Here is a 24,618-nt window from a genome sequence, read left to right on the forward strand (position 1 = left end):
CCTAAAGAAAACTAAGCAGATTCACAGAACCCTCAAACACCAATCTGAGTTAAACACCCTTCTGCAACTGCCTTCAATACAGTCTTCTAGATCAAGGAATGGCAGCGTTGGATGCTACTACGGGAGGATACGCAGGAGTTAAGGTTTACTGCCTCTGGGTATGGATGGGGTATGGAGAGCAATCGGCAGCACACTAAGTTCAGTAAACACGATGAAGAACCTCTATTCAGCTGGGGGGATGGCTCAGTTGGTGAAGGGGCTGCTGTGCAAATATGAGGCCTGGGGATGACCTCAGGACCTACGTTTAAACACACACACACACACACACACACACACACACACACACTTACAAAGGCAGACATGGTGCACACACTTGTAATCCCAGCACCAGTGAGACAACGGAGCAAGCCAGAGCCCTGGAGCCCAAAGGCCACAGTCTACCAAGAGTGGCTGACAAGACGCAGGCTGAGAGACTCTGTCTCAAAATAAAAACAAAAACAAACCGAGGTGTGTGACCTCTGAAGAAACACCTCAGGTTGACCTCTGACTCCAGATACAGTCTGTTCTCTCCTACTCCCAAATTCTCTCTCAAACTCTTACAAACAGACAGAACATTTTTCAGTATCCATTTCTCCATTTTCCATAGAAACTGAATATAGTCATTCATAAAAAGCTAGAGTTTAGTAAACTCATGAATGGATACATATTAAATTCATCATCTCCGCTTACTCCAGCTGTGCAGCTCCAGCTGTGGCTGAGGAAGCTGGGACAGGGAGTCTGCTGGTGTTTAAACTTTTCCACCCGCCAGTCTACACACCTCTGAGATGCCAAGAGATATAAGTGCACAGAAACAAATCATTGTTGCTTATGTGCCTGAGTGCCCAAGGGGCGGGGCATGCACAGGGGCGGGGGCAGAGACAAACTGATGTTCACTGTAGATGTTACTGGAAGCTAACAATCGTAAAATACAAACTGCCGGATTCACAGGACAAGGAAACTTATTCTTGGGTTGACTTATGTGCTCAGTTTCTTAAACTTAGTGTGTGTGTGTGCATGTGTGTGGAGAGCATGTGTGTGCCATACATGTGTGGCAGGAGAGTGCATGCACAGAGTCCTGACCTCCAACGCCCCTGCCCCATTCCCTTGAGATACAATCTTTCAATGAATGCATCTTTCTTTGGCTAAAGCTGGGTGGTCCAGGGCACTGTCATGTACCAAGAAGGGACCCAAAGGAGGCAGAAGAGGAAGGGAGGAAGGAAGCCTCGGAGAGGTGCCTGATTGTTCTTAGCAGTAAGCCATTAGCAAAGGAGAAGGAACACCATGGCACCATCAATGCCTTCAGCTATGAAAGAGAGCCAGGCTTATTGAAACTCTCTCCTCTCCCTACACCGCCAAAGTTCACGTCCACAAGTGACTCCAATATCAGAGGCCGGCGTGGTCAGAACGATCATAAGCATGTGCAACGGCACTAAATTACTGCGACCGAAAACACAGTGAATGCATCCATCACGCTTGAATCACACTAGGCCTCATTTGGCTCTAATTTCCAGACCTAAGAAGAAAATCTCATCCTTTTAAGGATGTTCCTTGTGAAAGACAATTTGACAGGTGTCACAATAAAAAAATAATGATAACGTGGGAGGAAGAAGTCATTTTTTATACTTTAAATTTCGTTTCCCTTGGGAGATGCATTGTTTTAATGTAGCACGTTTCAATGTGCTTATCTGTTCATTTAAATTTTGTTTTGATAATATGAAGTGCTTTTTAATCTGAATTACACAGTGATGCTTGGACACTGATCTGTTATAACTCAGTAATCAGAATTAACAGACTGCCTAATTAATCAAGTCATTTGCACAGATCCAAATAGAGGGATGGATCCTGGGCCAAGGAGAAGAAATGGGGGACATAAAATTATTAATTCAGGAAAGTGATAAAAGCATGTAGAGTTAAGAGGTCTTTGCTAAATCCCACCATCTTTAATAGGTTCAATTTTTATAATGCAAGGAACATGTGCAAACAAAAAAATAAAATCTATCCAGGGCATATAGAAAAAGATGTTTTAAATCAACAGTTAAACAGACATGTAACTAATTCCTTTTTAAGCTTGTGACAAGCAGTTTAAAATCATTGATGCCCTATAATAGAAATGAGTAGTAAACACCCAGGGTTTCTCTGTGGCTAAAGGTGTGTTGATATTCTACTCTGGGTGTGGTATGGTGGTACACATCTGTAATCCTAGCACGCTAGAGTCTTGAGGCAAGAGGGTTCAGAGTTGTAGCCCAGTCTGAGTATCATAGTGAGAACCTGATTCAAGACATTAAAATAGACAGACAACCACTAACAAATGTTCTGGCTTGTATCAACCAGAACACCTGGAACACTTCTCAATCAGCTACCAAGTGAGGGAACTCAGACTAAAAGATTGTGTTCTCCTCCAAGGATGCTTGCTGCATAAACATCGCTCATCATTTGAAGTTCTTAGGGAAGTGATACTGAGACTGCTGCAATTTAATTCACCAAAATGTACCCATGCAGACTTACTCCTCGCTTACTATGTTCTGAGGAAACGGATAAAACAGAATACATGCCACTGATGTCCATACGGTCCTTCAAGATCAGCATCTCATTTGCATCCTTTATATGGTTAGTAAGATTTAAGAGATGTGTGAACTTTTGGGACTACAGAAATGGCTCGGGAGTTAAATGGCTGCAAAGGATGCCAGTTCAGTTCCTAGTACCCACAACAGGTGGCTCACAGCCATCTATAACTCCAGTCTCAGGACACCCTCTTCCGGTCTCCTCAGAAAACACACATGCATATGATGCATACACACATATGCAGGCCAACACACACATCAAATAAAAATAAGTCGACTGTTTATAAAAGGCATGCCTATTAACAAACATGTTAAGTCAGCTTTTCTGGGAAATCCACTACAAGTCCCTTCCTTCCATGAAACTTCCCATGGTTCCAAACAACCCCCTCTTTACAGACACAGCCCACCAAAACCTTTTCTTCTGGTCTTGCAGTGGAATTTTGAAATCAAATGGCCTGCACTGAGACACTCATGGCAGGTATTAGATGGATACCCGGGGTGAAGTCTGGAGGAAGCGGGCAGTAGTGAGAGGATTCCAACCTCTGGAGTAGATACAAGTGATTATATTTCTGAGATATGGCCCATTTTCAATGTAAGAAAGCTACTTGAGATGTCCAAAGACTATGCAAACAAGGTCACAAGAAACATCTCGGAGATGACAGGTCATCACAGGTTAGCCAAGCTACCTGTCATACACAAACATAGTCTACCTCCTGGATTCTGCCATGCCTTCTAAACCAGCACCCCTCCTCCTTGTACCCAGTTTTACATAGGTCAAACATGACCTGCTGCTTTACTGAGGAGCAGCCCAGCATTTCAGATATACAAAAGACCAATGGTGGGGAGTTGAGGACACAGATGAGGGGGTGCTCCATCAGTAAAGGGCCTGCCTTGCAAGCATGAAGACTTGAGTCTGATTCCTAGCACCCACGGGAAAAATGTATTGATACACACTTGAAATCCCAAGGAATGTAAGGCAAACAGACAGGTAGGTATCAGGAGCTGTGGCTCCAGCTGGCCTAACCTGCCTGGTGAGATTCCAAGGAGAGGTCATGTCTCAAAGAATGGAGGGTACATATACTATTCAAGGTTGGCCTTTGACTTCCCCATGCATTTGCATCCCTGCTCTCCAAATCACAACAACTGTAAAAGCCAAATTGCCTAGCACTGATGAGGACTTAGAACAGACTTCTTGTGCTGGCAGAATAGCTTAACTCAAGTTCATTCTCTGGAGAGGTAGAGGCGACTCTGTTTTCCTCCGACCCCCACAGACATGCCATGGCACAAGTACTCATACAAATACACTCATGTACTCATGCATACACAAATAAATAAAGGCTAAAATTTTTACAAAGATAGATTTATTCTGCTGGAGTTTATCCCAAAGCAGATTTAGGAAGGGAGACATGATGTAACCAGAGTGCACCCTGGGAAGGAATTGATCATGGTCACAAGACTGGGATAGAGAGCTAGTACCCCGAGATGCTCTTGAAGTTCATGCTACAGTTTGACTTTTGAAAATTACAATCCCATTCAATGTCTGTACCTAAGTGACTTGACACCTGAGAGCCTTAGGATTTGAAGGCTGAAATGTGTTAGAAGTGGTCTACACTCTGGGACGTTGCTAGTAGTTGAAGTGTTTGTTGTCCAAGCCAGAATCCATGTAAATGCCAGGTGGCCAAGGAGCCACCCCACCTCCAACCCCTGGCCAATCCAATGCTTGGAAGGCAAAGACAATGTCTTGCTAGCCAGACGGGCTACATCAGTGACCCGTGGGGATTCAGCTAAAGACCCTGTATCAATGAATGGGATGGACAACCACAAGACAGCCACTCCTCAATTTCATGTACATGTATGTACAATACATATGCACGTTCATATGCATGTATACCACACACATACATGTTGCTCTGAGACAACATGGAAATATAGACAGTTTAAAAACTGTTTCAGGGAGAACAGCTCATCTGCGGTCCCTGGCTATTGGCTTTATGTATCTTCCCGCCTCCTATATTACTAATACAATCCAGGACACACAGCTAGTGAATCCACAATTCTACTAGCCATGTAACTGCAGGCTGTCTAAAGGTAACTCAGATTAACTCTAAGTGGCTACATCTTTATGGTGGTCAATAAAAATCTTCCCTGGTGAGTACTTTCATGTATAAGGAGGACTTGCTGCCCTGGCTTGCTACAAAAAAAAAAAAAAAAAAAAAGGCCCCAGGTAGAGGACCGGTGCTCTGGGCAGGGCACTCTGGCTGGCTCTACCTTTTTACAGAGGTGACTGAGCAGAACAAATCAATCGTTGGCTGGTCAGAGGCTAACCTGATATACAGTGAAGGTTACAGATGTGAGGTTAATTAGAAAACTGTACCACAGCCAAACTACTCAAAAGATAGAGGGGGCCACGTGTAACAGGCGCATACACTAGAGACGAAAGGATGTGCTTGGTCCTACTTGTACCAGGACATATTTTCAGTCCCCATAGGTCCTGTATTAGCAACAAACAAAAATCTGAAAGGCACAGAAAGATGAAGCACTCAGTCCCACGGAGGCTCAAGGTGTGGTCCTGCATCTCCCAGCAACAGCTGTGCGCATGCTAAAGCAGAACCCCTGCACACCAAAGCTATGAGAAAAAGAGGAGGTAGGCAAGACCGGTGAGTGGAGGTTACAAACCAGTGACCACAGGAAACGGCGCCGAGGTTCAAATCCCTGCAACTTCCCTGGGCAGAGACTTCTAGGCAGGAAATCACACTTCACCGTGCCTCAGTCTCCTCATCTTTAAAGTGGACTTTTAGAAGCCTTGGGTCTGTTCCAAGTGAATAAATGTCAAATTCTTAGAGTCCTGTCTGGCACACAGCTAATTCTCAGAAAGACAGTGACAACGGGGCAAGCTTCAAAAGCTGGAGTGTTTCTTTTAACTGTTTGGGGCGAAGTTCCTGATGATTAAGTTTTTCTTGAGTTTAGAAAAGCTCAAGGGCTCCATCTGCATAGGCAGAGAAGCAGATGGAGAAAGAGGTAGCAATAGTAATAGTGACAGAGATGGGGGAGGGGTAAAGAGAGTGACAAGGACAGGAGGGAGGGAGAGAAGGAGAAGGAATTCAGCATCCATCTTTGAATACACTGGAAGGGAGAAACATGAACTACCTTGTAGGGGCTAGGTTGGCAGCGCACAGGACCAGACTGTCCAGTCCCATCCACCTTTAGAAACGCCAAGGCACCCAGCATGATTTCTGTGAGGAGAGTTCCCAAGCAAAGGCCACATTCAGGAAGTGGGCCTGTGCTGGAGAAGAGATGTTGTCACTTAATCAACTACTAGGGACAAAGGACAAGAATAAGGCCTCAGCTCTCTGCACCAGATGAACCAGGCAGAAGGGTCTGCTCTACAAGTCAGTGTCAAGAACTCTGTCCCCAGCACCTCTCAGACAGAGACACCTAGCACTAAGGGCCCACAGTACCAGGCTGTCCTCACATAGGGCAGCCAAACTAGGAATCACTCAAACAAACACTTGTCACTGCCCCCAGGCCCTCTCGCTGACTGATACTCCTGGGGCCTTGGAGAGGGCAGAGGAGGGAAGTCCAGGCTGGCCCACTTCCTGTGCAAACAAAACTCACCCCAATTCCCAGTGTACAACCCAATTCCCCTTCCGTGAATTATTATTTTATGTTCTCAAATGATACCTGCAAGCAGGGGTGTTAGATATTTTGAGAGAACTCAAAAGCAGGGTGTTAGCCCTGAGGTCTGGTCACAGCCAAATGGCAGTTTCCCTACCTTGCCTGAGTGGCACCCGCTGGCTTTTCTCCTTTTCTTTCCTCAAAGGAATGGCAGGCCTTCCACCACATGGCATTTCCACTTGTTTTGTTTTTGTTTTATGTGACATACACATGCAGGTGTGAGGTTAGGGGATATGAAAAAGAAACAGGAAGAGATGGGGGGCCAACACATCCGTGTGTCTGTGGGCAAACACATATGCAAAGGCCTGAAATGAACTTCCTCAATTTCTCTCTACCTTATGTTTGGAGGCAGGGTCTCTCAGTGCTTGTGGAACCGCTGATTTGGGTAGACTATCTGGTCAGAATAGAGTCTCCCGTCTCTGTCTACCCATTGCCGGGGTTACATTGTGCCTGGCTTTTAAAAATATGGGGGCTGGAAATCCCAATCCAGCTCTTCATGCTTGTTCTGAAAGCACCCTATCAGCTGAGCCATTTCCCAGCCCATTGTAGGTTAATGGTGCTCTTCTACTTTATATATTGAGATGGTATTAACTAAAAATTAACAAACGCAGCCTTGCTTTCTTATATGTCCTAGCTAATCCAAGGCTCCTGTCAATGAGTGTGAGATGATAATATACACTCGCCTTCTACCAGCAGACACTACGTGATGTGGGGAAGGGTTCTCTACCCCTTGGCTTTTATGTAACAAACCCACATTGAAGAGCACGTGGCAACCACAGGCATAGCGGGATAATACAGCAACTTAGCACCCTCTCAAAGCAGGTTAAAGGTGCTAACAGTGATGGATATTTATAGCTAACTCTTCCCAGCTAGGCAAATGTAAGTTTTCCATCAAAAGGTAAGAACACGAAGACTTGGGCTGACAGGTCAACTGTGCATTTAACAGCCGAGAAGGGTTTCTACTACTACAAGATGCCGCCTTCTGCCAGGCAGATCAAACCAGCTCTGACTAACACTGGGAAAATTAATCCCTAGGGTAATGGCCAAAGGTGGGACTCAGCGCCATGCACACCCCTTTGCCAAGGTTCTGGAGAAATGGTTTGGGCTCCAACCATGTGCTGCTGCTGTGTTGGACATGAGGACCCTGTAGGGTCTGAGACAAAGCACAGATATCCAACAGTCAGCACTCAGAAAACAGATTACCCTTGCTTCCACACTGTGTTGTCTGCATGTTTGTGGTGCGTGCGTGCGTGCGTGTGTGTGTGTGTGTGTGTGTGTGTGTGTGTGTGTGTGTGTGTGTGTGAATTAGGGGACAGAGATGCAACTCTCCCACGCACACACGTGGAGGCAAGAGATAGGCAATCAGTACTCTTTTAATTCTCTGCCTTATCCCCTTAAAACAGAGTTTCTCGATAAACTTGGATCTTGTCATGTTAGGAGCAGAACTCAGTGACTAGCAAGCCCCAGTACCAGGGGAGCAGATATAAAAGGCCATGCCTAGCATGTTACATGTCTCCAGGGATCTGAATGCAGATCTGTCCTCATGGTTGAACCAAGTGTTCTTACACTACAAGAATTTATTTAAGACTTTATTCAAGATTTATTCATTCTATGTATATTAGTACACTGTCTCTGTCTTCAGACGCACCAGAAGAAAGCATCGGATCCATTTACAGATGGCTGTGAGCCACCATGTGGTTGCTGGAAATTAAACTCAGGACCTCTAGAAGAGCAGTCAGTGTCCTTATCCTCTGAGCCATCCCTCCAGCCCCAGCCCATTCTTTCTTGCTTTCTATTTTACAGTTCATATAATGCATGAAACACGAACGAACATGCAAACACCACTAGGAATCAAGTCTCTCGACCATCCTTGTCACCTTCAAAATGAACAGTATAGCGGGGGCTTGCTGTGCATGCTGGTAATTCCAGTGCTGTGGAGGCTGAGGCTGGAGGATGTCCAGCATACAGCTAGCCTGAGCTATACACACACACACACACACACACACACACACACACACACACACACACACCCCAGAGAGAGGAGGGGGAGGGAGGGAAGAATAAGCAAAACTCTGAACTGAAAAAATAAGAAAGCTAAAGATAACATCTCTCAGAGAATATCCCAGAAGCCCTTGCTGGCCTTTCTGATTGATAGCTGTGTTCTAGGCCGTGGGCACAGAGCACTGGGCATGAACCATCTCTATATTATAGCAACAACCACTAATACCTCTACCTCACCTCACATATAGAAACTGAGGCACGGAAGAAAAGGGATACAGGCATCAGGGCCACCTCCCAAAGTTGAATGTATATGTAAAGGAAACCTGGCACCAAGTGCTGGACTGTGGAAAGTGCATGTTCTGTCAGGCAGACAATTACCACAACCCCACCATAGGATGACAGGTTTCAACATTCCCATGGAAGTGCTTCGCACACTGATGGCCTCAGCTAAGGACCAAAATCTGTACTGAGCTCTTTTCCTGAATCATCTTGCTGATTCTCCAGTAACTACCAGACTCATACCTTCTTTACAGATGAGACAGTTGGAACTCTAGGCTGTTAAATGATCCATCTGGTCTACTAAGAGATGCTCAGCTGACAACTTAGAAAAATAAGACCTGAGTCTAAGTCAATCTAATATCAGCACACACAGTGTGGTGACATTGCTGTCCTGTGTCCACAGCAGGTGTGACAGCAAGGCTGTTTCCACAGCTGCTGTAGCGGCCAAGCTCTCTCACAGGCTGGGAGACAAGGAGAGTGTTCCATAGTTCCCAGGCAAGTTTCATCCTGTTCGTTGTGCCACAGAAAGAACATACAAGCCAGTCTGAAGCAGAAAATGTATATGGGGGAAAGTCACTTGTCACCTGAAAGTAAGAAGGGATCAGCTGACATGCACCACAGCCAATGGGAGGGAATGAAGAGAGATGGGTTGTTACATCAAGTCTACTAGGACAGGAAAAAGCAGTGCCTGTGGTCCTGTTACTCACAGACACTGGGACAGCACCACTGAGTACGAATTGGCCTTGTCATTGGGATGCCATGTTGACACTTAACCTGGACCAAAAACCTCAGAACCACAGTAAGGAACACTCCTCTGTATATCCAAGACTTTAAATGTTGGTTTACACCTCTCTACAGGAGAAAAAAAAAATCCTCACAATTCTAAGACTCGGCATGGCACTGTAAGAAATACGGAGAGCCTCGAGAGTTTGCTGAGATGTGTGTGTCTCTGCTAAGAATCAGGCGGACTGAAATGTTACCACAGAGTAACTCAAACAAGACCCAGGGCCACCGGGGTCCCCCAAAGAGCCTGGTGTAAGGAATCACACATGCAGCTCAGCACCTGTGCAACTCTCCTGCTTTCCATCCCTCGGGAGCACCACATTTCCTACAGCCGAGGCTGCATCTCTCAGGAATCCAGAGAAAGGGAGCTGAAGTCCCAAGTGAGGCTTCAGGAAAGCTGTGCAAAGAGAGCCCTGTTGGAAGGACCAATTCCATTTCCTGAGGCCCCGTCTCTTCCTTGCAGGATTTACAAACCATCCAGCAGCCACCACAGAAAGAACTAACAGTCATGAGCAAGCAGAGCAGAAAGGGAGAAGGCACAAACTACTCTCCAGGTACCCACAGACGCATCTGTTAGGAGAGCCATTTGCAAATAATACAGCGAAACAGAACCGCCCATTCATTTTCTATGAGGACAAAACCCCTAGAAAATCCTCAAACTGGGTTTATTATTCCCACTCTCTATTCTCAAAGCTGTTTGTTTAACCCTGACCTCCCTTCTTAATTAGCACTACTAGTCCAGAGAACCGTATTTGCTGAGCCTGTCTATATGTTTTGACATGCAAGACTTGTGAAATTCAAACATACTGCAGCCATTCAAAGCATTATTATTTATTAAGGCCTATATTAAAGGTGGAAGATCTTAAAGCCCTCTCAGATTCTGATGATTAAAGGAAATTTAATCACTCTTCATTGGCATTTGATCTTTAGCCTGCCATAATCTACCCATGTATCCCTTCATCCATATTTGATACTAAAGAGATATTTCAACAGCATGTCCATCAAATGTAACACAGTTGGAGCTCAGAAACCATATGACTCACAAAATAAAAGAACATTCCACCACCCTGGGTTAGTTGGCTAATGACACTGAAGGTGACTGGGGAGCCAGAGAGACGACAGGAGAGCTTTCTTTCCTCTCATGGAAGGAAGCCTTTCACATCTGGCCCACCCTGCTTCACCTGGGCAGCTCCCCTGCCAAGGCAGAAGGGCAGGTATTTCAAATCCTCAATTCTTCCACATTCAGTTTGCTCAAGGTCAGAGTCACTAGTACCCCATGAGCTGTCAGGTTCAGGGACAGTACCCCAAACTTGATAAACCAGAGGATACCGGAGCAAAACCTGGGTCAAAATAGCTCAATGACTACTTGGGTCCATGGGAATAGAGGGACCTCACCCATTTCCTTTTTCAAGTACCTATGGCTAATTCTGCTAATCAATAGCAGAGGTGCTTAACTGCAAAAGACACCATGGCCCAGGAGGAGGATGAGAATCACTCTCTGGTCCCTTTGAAACAATGTGAGCCATCTCAGCATTTGGACATCTTCCTGCAACTATGGCCCACAATCAGGCACAAATGGGATTCTCTTTAGTTCACTCTGTTTGGAGTGGGAATTGTGTGTGTCCATCATACATGTTCGTGTTTGTACAGATATACATGTGCATCTGTGGATATGTGTGGAGGCCAAGGATGTCATTTCTCAGGGGTCATTTACCTTGTTTTGTGAGGCAGGGTCTTTAACTGAGACCTGGAACTCACTAAGGAGGCCAGGCTGGCTGGCCAGAAAGCCTCGGGATTCACCTGTCTGCCTCCTCAGAGCTGCGATGAGAAGCAAACGCCTGGATTTTATTGTTGTTTATGCATAGGAATGATCTCAGGCCATCGTGCTGGCAAGGCAAGTGCTGCACCACTGAGCTCTCATCTCCAACCCCAAAGGGATCTGTAGGTACAACTCTACAACTGTCACAGAAAGTGGCAGCATACCCGTACCTGCCAACTTTGGGACTCTTGCCTGATCCTAGAGCAAGTGGACCCCAATTTTCTTTCTACTCTTTGGTAACACAGATATTGGTCACTTACCCTGAGCTTTTAATAAGTCTCACAGCCATAAAAAGCCTGGGGGTCACTGGCAGGGGGCCTGCAGAACGCCACAAGACTGCAGCACACAGAAGGAGCCTGGGAGGAAGAAGGAGAGAAGGGTTAGGGTAAGGGACTCTGGCCGCTTCACAGAGCTGTTTTCTTCACACACGAACTTAGCCCTAAGTCCCCCTTCTCTGCTAGAGTCAGGAAGATGAAAACCAAGCACAACTGTGGCTCTCAAGAGCAGAGATATTCCCTAATGTAGTCTGGTTCCCTTATGTGTTCATTGGTGTCTTCTTTTATTTTGGTGTGTGTATATACTCGTACGCACATATATACAGGTGTGCATGTGCATGGAGGACAGAGGTCAGAGTGAGACAACCCCCTCCATCAGGTCTGCACACTATTTTGGGATGGGGTCTCTTACTGAACCTGGTGCTTACCCATTTGGCTAGACTAATTGGCTCGCAAGCTTCAGGCATCCAACTGCCTCTGTCTCATCAGCCCTGGGTTGAAGGACACATGCCACTGTTTCATGAGAGTGCTAGGGCTATGAATGCATGGTCTCATCTCACGGAACAAGCATTGTTCAGACAGAGCCATCTCTCCAGCCACATTCTTAGGATGCAATCTGAATTATAATGCTCATAGGTTCTGGGAAATACAAGCAAGAAGAAACACTCATGCAAAACAAAGACTTTACTTCAGGTTTGGGTCCATTAATCTGGCTTCAGATATGCTGGAGAAGAGGCCAGGAGGAAACACACACCCTCTTGACACAGGTCCCCTGAAAATGCAGGTGAGCTGTTTGCTCATGAACCAGACACACTGTCTCCATAGGCCAGTAGAGGCCAGGCCACAGACTTGCCTCCCATGACACGTCTGTGTCCTGAAGCTATGGGTATATGAGCTGAGATATGAGTATAATATTTACTGAGTGGGTTCAATTCCCCTTTGAGCAATTGCTGAATATGTCAGAATAGCCGCCTGTCAAAGGCTCCCATGAAACCTTGAGGTGACCATACCATCTCCACTGCTGTGGAGCCTACAGAAGGAACAAACGCTCTAGGAGAACAAAACGAAGCAGAATGAGGGTGTGGTGTAAGCACTTCAAGGGTATATATATATATATTCCTCTCTTCCCACAGTATGCTCAGTATGTTCAAGTAACATTTGATGACTGTACCCATTTCCTAGATTAATCAAACTGAGAAGTTAGAATTGAAAAGATGTGTGGAGTTTTATGATTTCAAAGTCTGAGAACAAGTCTCAGGAAACCATGTGGGTGGCCAAGAAAAAACAAAGAGAGTTCAGAGATGACGTCCTGGGTCTGTATCTCTTTTGGATTCAAATAACCTCAGGTAGACTTCGTTGGGCAGCTTACTAGTCTGTTTCCTAGGCACCAGAGGCTGGCAGCTCATAGACTGTTCAAGGTGGACCAGCTTGAGCATCCTTGCTCTAGGGCTTAGGAGAGGAACCAGGCAGCCCAGTGCCTGTCAGGAAAGCAGTAAGGAAAATGAGTTCAGTAAGATATACAAAATCCCCGTGCTAGAGAGGTGGGAGAGGTCTATGCAGCCAGCCAGCCAGCACAGCCCAATCAGTGAACCCCAGGTTCAGTGAGATATCCACCTTAGAAAACAACTGGGAAAGCACATGAGAACATTGACCTCCTCACACACAATGATGGTTATGTGAGTGTGTGCCTGTGCACCTACCCACACGTCAATGCTGCCAACACACACACACACACACACACACACACACATACACACAAATCCGAGTTCTTCTAAGCAAAGCTATGAGGTCATTATTCTTCTCAAACTAAGCATAAGAATCCATCAAAAATATTTTTTTTTTAAAAAAATGTCCATTGGGGTGAGCAGTGTCCATTCAGATGTAATCTCTGAAGGAATGACTGCCACTGAGAGAAAGGACTACTGTCATCCACTCATCAGTATAATGAGATAATGACGTTCATTATGTTGTCCTCAATGGTAGTACACTTGCTGGCATTCCTGGCGAATACCACCCAACATTGACACTGAGACCCCGGGAGCTGTGCCTCTTCCAACAACCAACTTCAAATGGCAAGTCGGCTGATCTCGGTCCTCACACCAGGGCAGAGCCATTGGGGAACTTTGGGGCCCTTTATTATCGACTTGTAAAATGTTATAAGCCTGTAAACTAGTTAATTTATGAGCCGTGTTAATAATTTGCTCACACTTGATCGTGGGTTTCACAAACACGGCTTCCGGGGATGTGGGAGGGTAATTTGTAGGTCCAGCTTCTCGGCTAAGGGGACACTAACTAATTTGACACAGTACCATGACATTGATGGCGGGGCCCACTAATGACTGTAGCTTAGACGTAGCTGTCAGCCTGTCGTTCCAGTGAGGAGCTTGCTTGCTTTCAGTGTAGCTCAGGACACGACGCTCACCTCATTATTCAGACAGCACCATTAATGAGAGCCCATGTTTATTTCCACCATACTAACCAGCGCTTAGCTTCCATTTGTCTGATACGGTCATTGATTAAAATGGGTCTCATGAATAGTAAATTTGAACCCCATGGAAACAAAGGGCCACCAGAGAAAAATAAGCAAGAGCCGACTGGAAAACAAACCTGGTCAACTTGTTTCCTGCTTCACATGTCACCCAGGACCCAGTGACAGGTGGAAGGATACCAAGGAAAGAGAAGGGAATGTTATAATCACACATGCATGCCTATAGACCAGCATGACTTTTTTTTTTTTTGACCATGACCGCTGGAACTTCAACACAGTCAAGAGTGCCAGTCAGGAGTGCCATCTGCCTTGTACAAATCCTAGACATCTTTGAAACAGGGTGTCATGTAATATGCGGAAATAATGGGGTTCCCCAGGACACTTTCATACACACATACTTTGCTCACATTCACCAAGTATGCTCCCCTTCCCTTCCAACTGGTCACTTCAACAGCCTCCCCCCCCGCTCTCCCCTTCCCTCCCTCTGTTTACTTGAAGTTAAATTCTGCAAACCGGAGAAAACTTGATGTCCTCTGAGTCTGGCTTCTTTCACTTAACAGGATAACCCCGAGCTCAGATCCTTTCCCTGTACATGACATGGTTTTGTTTTTGTTGTTGTTTTGTTTTGTTTTGTTTTTTAACAGAAAACTAGAACTCCATTGTGCCTGTATACCACATTGTCTTCCCTTGACCTCTGCTCTGTACCCGGGCAGGTTCTGTGTCTGGACTGCTGTGTATAGAGGAGGAACAGACCTGGGTGTGTAAGTATCTCTGACAGGCCTGGGATCCTTCAGGGCGTGGCTGGGTCAGTGTATTAGGATTTGTCTTTCCCTGCATTTGTTGTTTTCTTGGTGACAGTAAGCTGGGTACTCTGAGTATAGATTTTTAAGTTCATTTCTCCATGGATAACACAAGACTTACTTTGCTTTTTCAACCTTACAAAAGTTTGGCCTTTAATTAAACTGACTCAAACATGATCACCAAGGACATCGATAAACACATCTGTGATTTTTCTGAAAGGATAGCAAAACTATATAGCTGGAGGGCTTTAAAAATACCTTTTTATGCACGTTTCTAGTCCTAACTAAACCTTATAATCAATTTCTATCTTAAATTAAATTTCTATTTTGGTCTGACAAATTTTCTTTCATTTTATGATGATTATAATCCTGAAATATTCATATAATAATTTAAAATGAATAACTTTTTTAAAAGGTAGGCCTACATCTATTAAAGGGATGATAAAACGGAGACTGCTCCCAAAGTGGTTCATCATAGAATGTGCAATTCAAATTAAAGAAATATTTCAACAAACGCTGTCTGCCACTCAGGATAAAGAATTCTACTGAACACCGCATATGACTTTGGATTTTTATAAAATAGCAAAACAAGTCTGAGCCCACATAGATCACTTTGGGAATGAGTGTCATTACATGCAGCAATGCCGGCGCACATACACTTGGAATCCTTGCCCAAGATAGATCCACACTTTTAGAAGGGTCACGATGCCTAAACAGTGCACAACATGTGGGAAGCAGATTTAGACGGCTGGCTAGTTTGTAAGCACATTTCAACAAGTATCTAGGTCCATTGTTCAGAGCAGCCTGACTGTCTCCAGGGCTGCTATTTCCATGAGCAACTATAGCAGGCAGTTCACCGAGGGTCAGCATCTCCATAGCGTGCATTTCCAGTAAGTAGTTATTGCCCCACTATGACCTGGTAAAACACTGTCAGTCTGTAACGAGTGGCTGGGTGCTTGTCAAATCCAGTTCTCCTTCTCTCTAAGCAGAGAGCTGCACTGGATGCCCTGTCCCCTCGCAGCTGTGAGGGTACTTGCCACCAAGTCCTGACTAAACGTGCCAAGGTAGGATGCACTTACTTCCTTCTGACTCTGATGCCTACGTCCCCTCATGATTGAGGGTCCAGAGACCCAGTGGGACTTCCTATCATCTAAGGGGAGTAGTATTACAGGATATCTTAAACCCAGGGCCCTAAAAGGACCCACAGAGCTTTATAGGGTGTCTTAAACTGAAACCATGACAGGCAGGACACACAGAGCAGAGCCTTGACCAGTGACTCTGCCCTCAGAACCAGTGCCAACCTCAGGGTACCTGTGAAGCAGAAAGCTCTGAGGGAAACCTCTTCTGTGACCTAACCACCATCAGCAGTGCCCGCTCCCTCTATGACCACCATCAGCAGTGCCCGCTCCCTCTGTGACCACCATCAGCAGTGCTCACTCCTCTTCTTATTTCTTCATTCTAGCTTCTAACAATAGTAAGTCTGGTGCTGTACTATCTCTCTGAACTTACTTGTATGATTCATGTCTGTCCATCCATCCACCCACCCACCCATCCATCCATCCATCCATCCATCCATCTATCCACCCACCTACCCATCCATCCACTCACCCACCCGTCTGTCTGTCCGTCCGTCCATTCGTCCATTTGTCCATCCGTCCATCTATATTTCCAAGCCTACTTTCACTCCATTTCCCTCCCCTCTCCCTTCCTTCCCTTTTACTCTTCCTCATTTCCCCCTCTCCTTTTCTATCTCCCTCCTTCTTTTCTTCCTTCTCCCTTCTCTCTTCCCCGTGAGCTCTAAACTATAGGTCTTCCATATGCTACACATACACTGTCCTACCAGCTCTTTATTTATTTATTTTTGTCTGCCCTCCTTCCCTGTCAGCCCCTAAATTTTCATCTCCACTCTCACTGGTGAGCACGAAACCCAGAGCCTTGCACTTGTTACCCTCGCCCCACCCCCCACTGGTCTAGTATTTTATTGCAACACAGGTACAATATCTCCTGGGCTTCACCTTCCATCTCTGGACAACTCTATGTATGGAAAGCTCTACCAAATGCCAAAGCACAAGCAGGTGAGAGCCCCTAAGGATACACCACAGTCCCTGTTAATAACTCCTCTGGCCAAACTGAGGACAGGACGGGAGGAAGAACCAATAGCCACCATAGTCTTAAACTGTACCAGGCATGCCTTACCTCACCTAATCTTTACATAAGCCAGTGAGTTAATGTGCTTCCCCTCATGTGGATGAAAATATAGAGCCTCTCAGGAGTCCAATGCAAGCACCTGCCCCGCACAGCTGCTCGAGCTGTGCGCCCAGCTGAGTTCACCCCTGCATTCCATAGAAAAACTTATAGAGAACATACATAATCCTGATAATAACATTCAAATTGCTTTAAGGAAAACAAAAACCACCCAATGGCATCTCCCTAATTCAAATATCACTTCCACTACAACAGGAGGGGAAGTCTTCAGCTGCGAAGGCAGAAATGGTCAGGACCAACCAGATACAGAGGCTAGGAGAAGCAGGAAACAAGGGGGAGGGATTTTAAATGTTCTAGGTGATTATTAAAAGACCATTTCAGAGCAAAACAAGTATCTATTGAGGCTCTTGGGAATTAATCATTTTCTATATCCATACTGTTAATATATTGAAGGCATATATTTTATTCCAATCCTAAGAATGAGTTGGGTGTAATAGTTCATGCCTTTATATCCAGCATTCTGGAAGCAGAGGCAGGAGGGGATTTGTGAGTTCCAGGCCAATCAGGGCTACATAAAGAAATGCCAGGGCCTGGAAGCTGGAGTGGGTGGGTTGGTGAGCAGGGGGAGAGGGGAGGGGATAGGGGAAGGGTGTTTTTCAGAGGGAAAACCAGGAAAGGGGATAACATTTGAAATATAAATAAAGAAAATATCCAATAAAAAAAAGAAAAAGAAAAAAGAAACCCTGCTTTTAAAAAATAATTATTAAAAGAAGAGGAGAAGGACGATTGGAGACAGGAGATATAGTACGGCTGAAAAGCATGTGACACATGGATTCAATCAATCTCCAGTACAAATGATAGATGGATGGACGGACAGACGATGGATGGATGATATAGACAGACAGATTACAGTTATAAGCCCTCTCTAACAACAGCTCAAATACACCATCACAGTAATGAGGCAAGCAGAAACTAAATGCAAATAAATGGGTGTGGCCATTTTGCAATAAAACTTTATTGATAAAAACAAGTCAGAAGAGGAGGTTTGGTCCAAGTGCCACGATTTGCTCATTTCTGCCTTAAAGCTGAGTATTTTGCATATCCATCCATACACTCATAACACACAAGATTTCCTCTAACTCTGATTGGCATTTTCATGCAGGATCTCTGGCTGCCAGGAATAAATTCCTGATGTGAAGAGAATAGCCTCAATGTGACCAAGGTTCAGGATACGGCAGCTGTAGAACAGAACCCAGCTTCCAGCGAACTCTGACACATTGCAGAGAATCACTTCCCTCTGCCACTCTCCCTGTGTTCCCAAGCCACATCACTGGCTGGAACAACACTGTAAGCAATATTTCCAACAATAAGAAGACCTAAAGTTCTTGCTCTTAATATGATCAAATGCCTGTGTTGATCTAAGGAAATACAGGTACCTTAAAATCTTAAAGAGACTTTATATATATATATATATATATATATATAAAATATTAAAATATAAGTGGAATCACAACTTCTAAGAACTGGGGAATAATATTCTCTCAGACTTCCAAAGCCAGACACAAAGGCTTTTTAAATTAGACCCAAACTGCTTTCCTTGATTTGGGAGGTGTGCTTTGCAAAGCAATTTTTAAGGTAAGAACTAAATGTCCAGTTACGAGACACACAAAAAGAAAACAAGCAGTACGCCCCCCATTGTTCCCTGAGAACCGAGAATTGTTACAACAAAGCTTTGGCTTGTTTTTCTTATTTGTTATTTTAGACAGCAACACACAGATACATAACAGAGAGAAAATAATGCAACTCTGTATTACAGTTAATGTTTTATTTTAACATTGATGTGTACAAGATGATTTGAGACGGAAAATGAATAAATTCTTAGGACTCTGTTTTACCTAAACCATCAATCAAAACTGGAACAGAGGCAAGTAAACACAGTCCAGCCTGACAAAGGGATACTTTGTAGTCAGTAAGAATAAAGCTATGGAGATGTTTGTGACATGACAGAAATAAGCAAGAAATTAACCTTCAGTCGTCCTTAAGCACATAAAACAAGCTGCAGGAAAGATCAGAAAGAGTTAATCCGACAGAACGGATTAGATGATTATTTTTATTTACTATTTTTAGCTTTCTGGATTTGTCCAAGGCAAGGAAATACTAGCTATACAATTTTTAAAACTTGTCTGAGAAGAGCCATTTACAAACTTGGCTAGACTTGGCTTTGCAGCAGGCTGGAAGTGTCTTGGGGACAGACACTTTGTGTCACCTCTCCCATGGATCGGTGTTGGTTCTTCTTAGGAATTCAGTGAGCTTTCCTTGAAGCAACTGGGTAGACTGCCTGACTTCATTAAAGTCCCTTTAATGAGAGTCCATAAATAAATTCAATTCTTATACTTTGAGCCTTTAAGAGAAATTAAATCATCCTGTTTAAAGAATCAGATTGCTTGTGGATTAGACCATAAATAAAATGCTTAATGCAGAATTCTACTTTCTCCTCTGTCCATTTCCCATGATGGCACACAGTCATTTGTCTTTTAATAACTTCAAACAATTCTGAGTCATTTGCTCATTAAAAACAAAATACATCTTGATCACGAAGCTCGGCATTTCATAAATATTTAGTCCAAATAAACTGCTTGCTTTGAACTAGAAATAGCAGGCTCGTGATTGATAAGCACACTGAATGCAGAAGGAAGAAGGGGACCTCAACCCCACTCCTTGTCAGCTGGACAAGATAATGCTGGCCACTCACAAGATTTTTGTAGGCTTTTCACCATGGCTCCCCCATGCTCTTAGAACAGAGCTCCAAAACCTATGGATTGCAAGATTTAAGGGCCTTGCAGACACCCTCCAGTTTAGCCTCTCTTATCAAGTGAAACTTCTCACTGAGAGAAGGAGGGGGCAAGGCAGGGAAGAGAAAGGGAGGGAGGGAGGACAGGCAGGCAGGCCAGGTCAAGATTTTAAATTCTACTCTGAGAACCACCTTGGTCAGCAGGACAGTGAGGAAACAACACACTACTCCCTAGCGTTAAACCCACCACCCTGCACATCGCGTTAAATAAGAATTTCATTACCGAACTAGGTACCTCTCCATTTTATTAGGTCCCCTCTCTTAATTTATTTAAAATTTAAGGCAGGGTCTCACCTAACTCCCAGGCTGGAATTCATTGTGTATCCAGGAAATGAGTACCTGATGGATACCCCAATTTATCTGGCCTTAACATGGACACACACACACATGCATGAATGCACACATTTATAAAATAAAGTACATTAATAAAGGCTTAAATACTACCATTCTTTCTGGTCCCTGAAAAGCCAAGAATACTTAGTGACAAATACGATATCTTTTTTATATAACATATTTATTTTTATGTGCATTGATATTTTGTTTGCATATATATCTGTATGAGGGTGTTGGATCCTCTGGGACTGAATAGTTACAGATAGTTGTGAGTTGCCATGTTGGTACTGGGAATTGAACCCAGGACCTCTGGAAGAGCGGCCTATACTCTTAACTGCTGAGAACTGTCCATCCCCCAGACAAGTAGACTCTCAAGACAGAAATCACAAACCTTTGTTTTAATCAACAATCGGAGCAAATGACACTGACAGGGGGACCATCATAAGGCAACTAATTCCACTTGGCTTTCTTGCTAGCCACAGCAGAAGGCTACAGTGGCCACATGCCCTGGCATGTCATTTCTGGCAAATGATATGGTCAGCAAACACAGGTTCACCACTGCCAACACTGACAGGGAGACAGCCTAAGTCCCCTGTGCCATAGAGACACCACAATCCACATGACAATGGCTCGTCAGTGTCTATGGACACAACAGGAACACCTTCACATCTTTTATTATTAGGCTGTCAAAACCTACGTGCTGCTTGTTGAAGCAGCTACCATAGCACATACTTGATACAGGAGCCCACAGCAGAATCTATCTGAAGGAAACACTCATCTCTGGTTTTGTTTCTAGGACAGGACTGTATGTCACTGTTCTATGAATCCTCTCAGGGAAGGCATCTGTCCTGCTTCCATTCATCACCCTGACAGTTTTCAAGAACATTTTTCACTGGTTAGGTTTTGTCTTCCCCTAAGTCTACAGCCATGGCTGGTCTGGAACTCAATCTACAGACCAAGCTGGCCATGAACTCAAAAAACTCTGCCTCTTGAGTTTCTGGCTGGCTAGGCACTTCCTCAGTGCTTTACCATGTGCTGACACTATGTTAGAAGTGGGACCTGCTCAAATTTGAGACAAATGAGGTCTCTACGCTTCCAACTCCATATCTACCAGGAGGCACTAGCAAAAGCATATGGAAATGATTAACACAGACTTGACCCCATACAGGTGAGAAAAGGCTTTGCACAAAGAATAATCTATAAGGCATTAAAGGTAATTAGGAGCTGGGTGGGTGGACAGGGCTGTGTGGATGGCAGGGAAGCATTGTGGAGTTCTGCACTGGCCCCGCTAAGAAAAAGACACATGTGAGCACACAAGTAGTTCTTCATCTTTTCTCTAGAGTGACTTGTTAAAAATATAATGGCATGGTAGGTAGAGATTGTAAGAGTCCAACATCAGAGGGACTAGAGTCCTCAGGACAGGGTGCTGCACTTGTGGCGTGCACAAGACTAAACCAGTCATCGCTTTAGTTTGCAGGGGAGAGGGGCTCATTGAGGAGCTGTGGACAGGTGATGGGATTCAGGGGAGGACAGTCCGTTTTCTAGAGGGTGTGGTTCTGATAGATCATGCTACAGTGGGTGGCCCCACATATGGATATGATCAGCATGAATTGGAATTGATGGGATATTGATGTTTTGTTTTTTGCTTTTTGTTTTTTTTTTTTAAGGGGGTGAAGTTGGGAGATTAGGGAGGTGGGGTAGATCTGGGAGTGATTATGATAAAATATAAAAATATATGAAACCACAAAATATTAATAAAAATATTTAATTTCTTTTTAAAGAAACAATAGATAACTGAGTGGTCGGACTCTCAGGCCCAAATCAAGTTCAAATTCACTGAGTGAGAGAGAGTCTAGGCACACTATTACATGCACCCAAGTGTCATGATGGGACAGTGTACTTCTTCTGCACGGACAGAGAGAAGGATATGAGTCCCGCTAAAACAGTGCGTCTAAATTATCTGGGAAAATAGCAATGGAAGAACCATGGAGGTGTTGTGTCCTCTACCATGGCATTTATCCTTCTTAGGGACCCACTTGTTCCTTTAGACAAACCTTTGCTATCCTGCAACAAAAACAAAAGTACATTTGTATTCCTTCACTCCACAAAGCCACAAGAAAGAAGTACCGGAGCCCTAGTTCCTCCTGTATCAGAATGGCTTCTCCATAATCTCACTCTTCTCAAAAGAACTGGAGTTCCAGAGCCCTCAATGTCTCAGGCATTAAACTCAATCCAATTCACCAACTCTGTCTCGTTGGCATCACGTGGAAGCCTCCTTATGTGTGGAAGGTGCCTAGGCCCCTTCTGATTACTAAAGCTAAGAGGAGGCCAGAAGATTTCCATTTCTAAACCCCAGTGATACAGATGGCTCCAAGCGCTGACTACATCCTCCCATGGAGGGGCACTTCACCCCTTCTCAGAGCCTCCCCCACTGATGACGGGGACTCCTGCTTCAGTCAGAAACAGCAGAGTGTGTGGAGGGCAGCAGTTCCCACTCAAGATACCAGGGTCTTGTTTCGCTGCCTGGGAAGCTTCCAGAAACTGCAAGTCACTCCCTGGGCAGTAGCTGTTTCCAGCACCTGACTTGGAAGTCTTCAGTACCCATAGCCATCTATCAGTGTGAAGGGAAAGCCAGCCCTTGGTCATGGTACACGAGACCCTAATGCTCCTCTATCCACCATTCCCAGTTCAGTCGCATGGACTTTCCTACTCCTCCTCAGTCACCCACTCTGCCTGAGTGTGCTTGTCTACCTCCTCTGAGTTCATGGAGATGACTCTAAGTCTGCAGATCTGAAATCAAATCAATTTCTCCAAGAGGCCTTCTGTGAACAGACCGAGGGGCCTCCAAGACACACTCCTCACACTGTCCATCCTTTGTGAACTGTCACCCTACAGAAGCGGCTCAGTTCTTCACCTCACCCACTTGCCTGTCTCCTCCTATTAAATGGCTGCTGTGCATCCTGCCCTGTCAGAAACAGAAGGATGCCTGCCAAACAGCAGACACTGGATGGACAGACAGACAGCTGCAGAATCAATGCATTACTTACTAAGCCAATTACGTGAAGCTAGAACAGATGACAAGCTTCGGAGTGATTTACAATGACATGAGACCAGGCAGAAACTACAGAAACTGAAGTGGGCTGACTGGAGAAAATCAATCCTCCTTTGTTCATTCTGAGAGCAACCTCCGTGAGATGCACTCTGGCCTCTGCAAGCCATCTCCTATGATCTCTGCAAGATGGTGCTCTTAACCCTCAACATCTTTACAACCTCACCTTGCCCAAGTTGCAAGAAGAAAAGCAGGAACCAACACTCGTTACAAGCTGAGCCTCTCCACCTTGGATGGCTCTGAAAACCCACTTATAAGTATTCTGTGCTAACCACAGTTTGTAGTTTTGTCACAGGTGTTTGACTAGAAAGGGGACAAAGCCTTTTCAGACAGTATGCATGCATTATGTTACTGTGTGCAGCCAGTACCATGCCTACAAGCTGAGAGAGAGCCTTTCCTCTCTGAGTCGTGGAAGCCAGGAGTGGTCAAGTGGCATCATTTTGCTAAGGGTATCCTATCGGCTCCAAAATGTTCACCCCTTAAGAAAACATTCGAGAGCGACTTTAACACAGCCTGTCCTGAAAGCTGACACCAGGAACACTGGAGAGAAAGTCAGATGAGATGAGCTGTACATCTGGCAATTCGACAGAACGCAGGCTAAATACTTTAGCTCTGTAAGGCAGCCACACCATTGGTTAGAAGTTTAAACAAGGAAGATGACTGAATGAATATTTAAAGTATGCCCTATCAAATGGCTTTTCAATATCCACAACAGAAGTCATTAATATGTACTGTGCTTCACACAAGTGGGGAAATGGTGGGGGTGAGGAGGATGGAGAGTCTAGAGCTGATCTAGGTTTGGAAACAGATGCAACACTTGTGTGGCCTTGGAGAAGTCACACATGATCCCTGAAGTACACTGGAGGGGTGGGAGAGTACAACCAAGGATCTCAATGGTTCCTTATAGTGTGCCCTCTCCCAGGACCCACGGTGTCTCTGGACACACATCTTAGGTGGGCAGCCACAAAGAAAGAGACACTCTTCTTTGTTTCGTCATCCAGTAGGCTGAGCGATACTATCGGCCCTCAGCAGAGAGCGAAGGGCTGGGGACTACACTCTGGCTCCCTGGATCTGTTCAAATAAAGTTCTGTTTCCATATACTGCAGGAGGGTGAGTTGATGTAGTAATTACCTGTTACTCTTGACAAGTAAGGTAATTAATGTAGCAAAATACCACCGCAATGTGTGTAAATTTAGACCACCATAATTAAAGCACCCGTCTGTTCAACAAACTGTTCAATTAAGAAAAAAATATTGACGGTGTGCTTTTTTTTTTTTTTTTTTTTTTTTTTTAAATTAGAAAACATATGGAATGAGTGACTCTCCCTTGGTTGACATCCCAGCCCAGAACACGCTCTCAGCAGGGAGCATGTGTGAAGGGCTCACCTCCACTAACACAGT

At 44.8% G+C, this 24,618-nt stretch overlaps 1 protein-coding gene across 8 annotated transcripts in view; it reads right to left on the bottom strand.

Moving 5' to 3' along the window:
* Window positions 1-24,618, bottom strand: part of Foxp1 (forkhead box P1) — a 591,308-nt gene that overhangs the window by 367,540 nt on the left and 199,150 nt on the right. For all 8 annotated transcript variants that reach the window (XM_029535519.1, XM_029535518.1, XM_029535517.1 and 5 more), the window contains one exon: window positions 11,418-11,513. The gene's annotated coding sequence lies outside the window, so the exon portion shown is untranslated. The remainder of the gene's footprint in view (window positions 1-11,417; window positions 11,514-24,618) is intronic.

This window comes from Mus pahari, chromosome 2 (assembly GCF_900095145.1).
Source record: "Mus pahari chromosome 2, PAHARI_EIJ_v1.1, whole genome shotgun sequence".
In the NCBI taxonomy this organism is placed as follows: domain Eukaryota; kingdom Metazoa; phylum Chordata; class Mammalia; order Rodentia; family Muridae; genus Mus; species Mus pahari.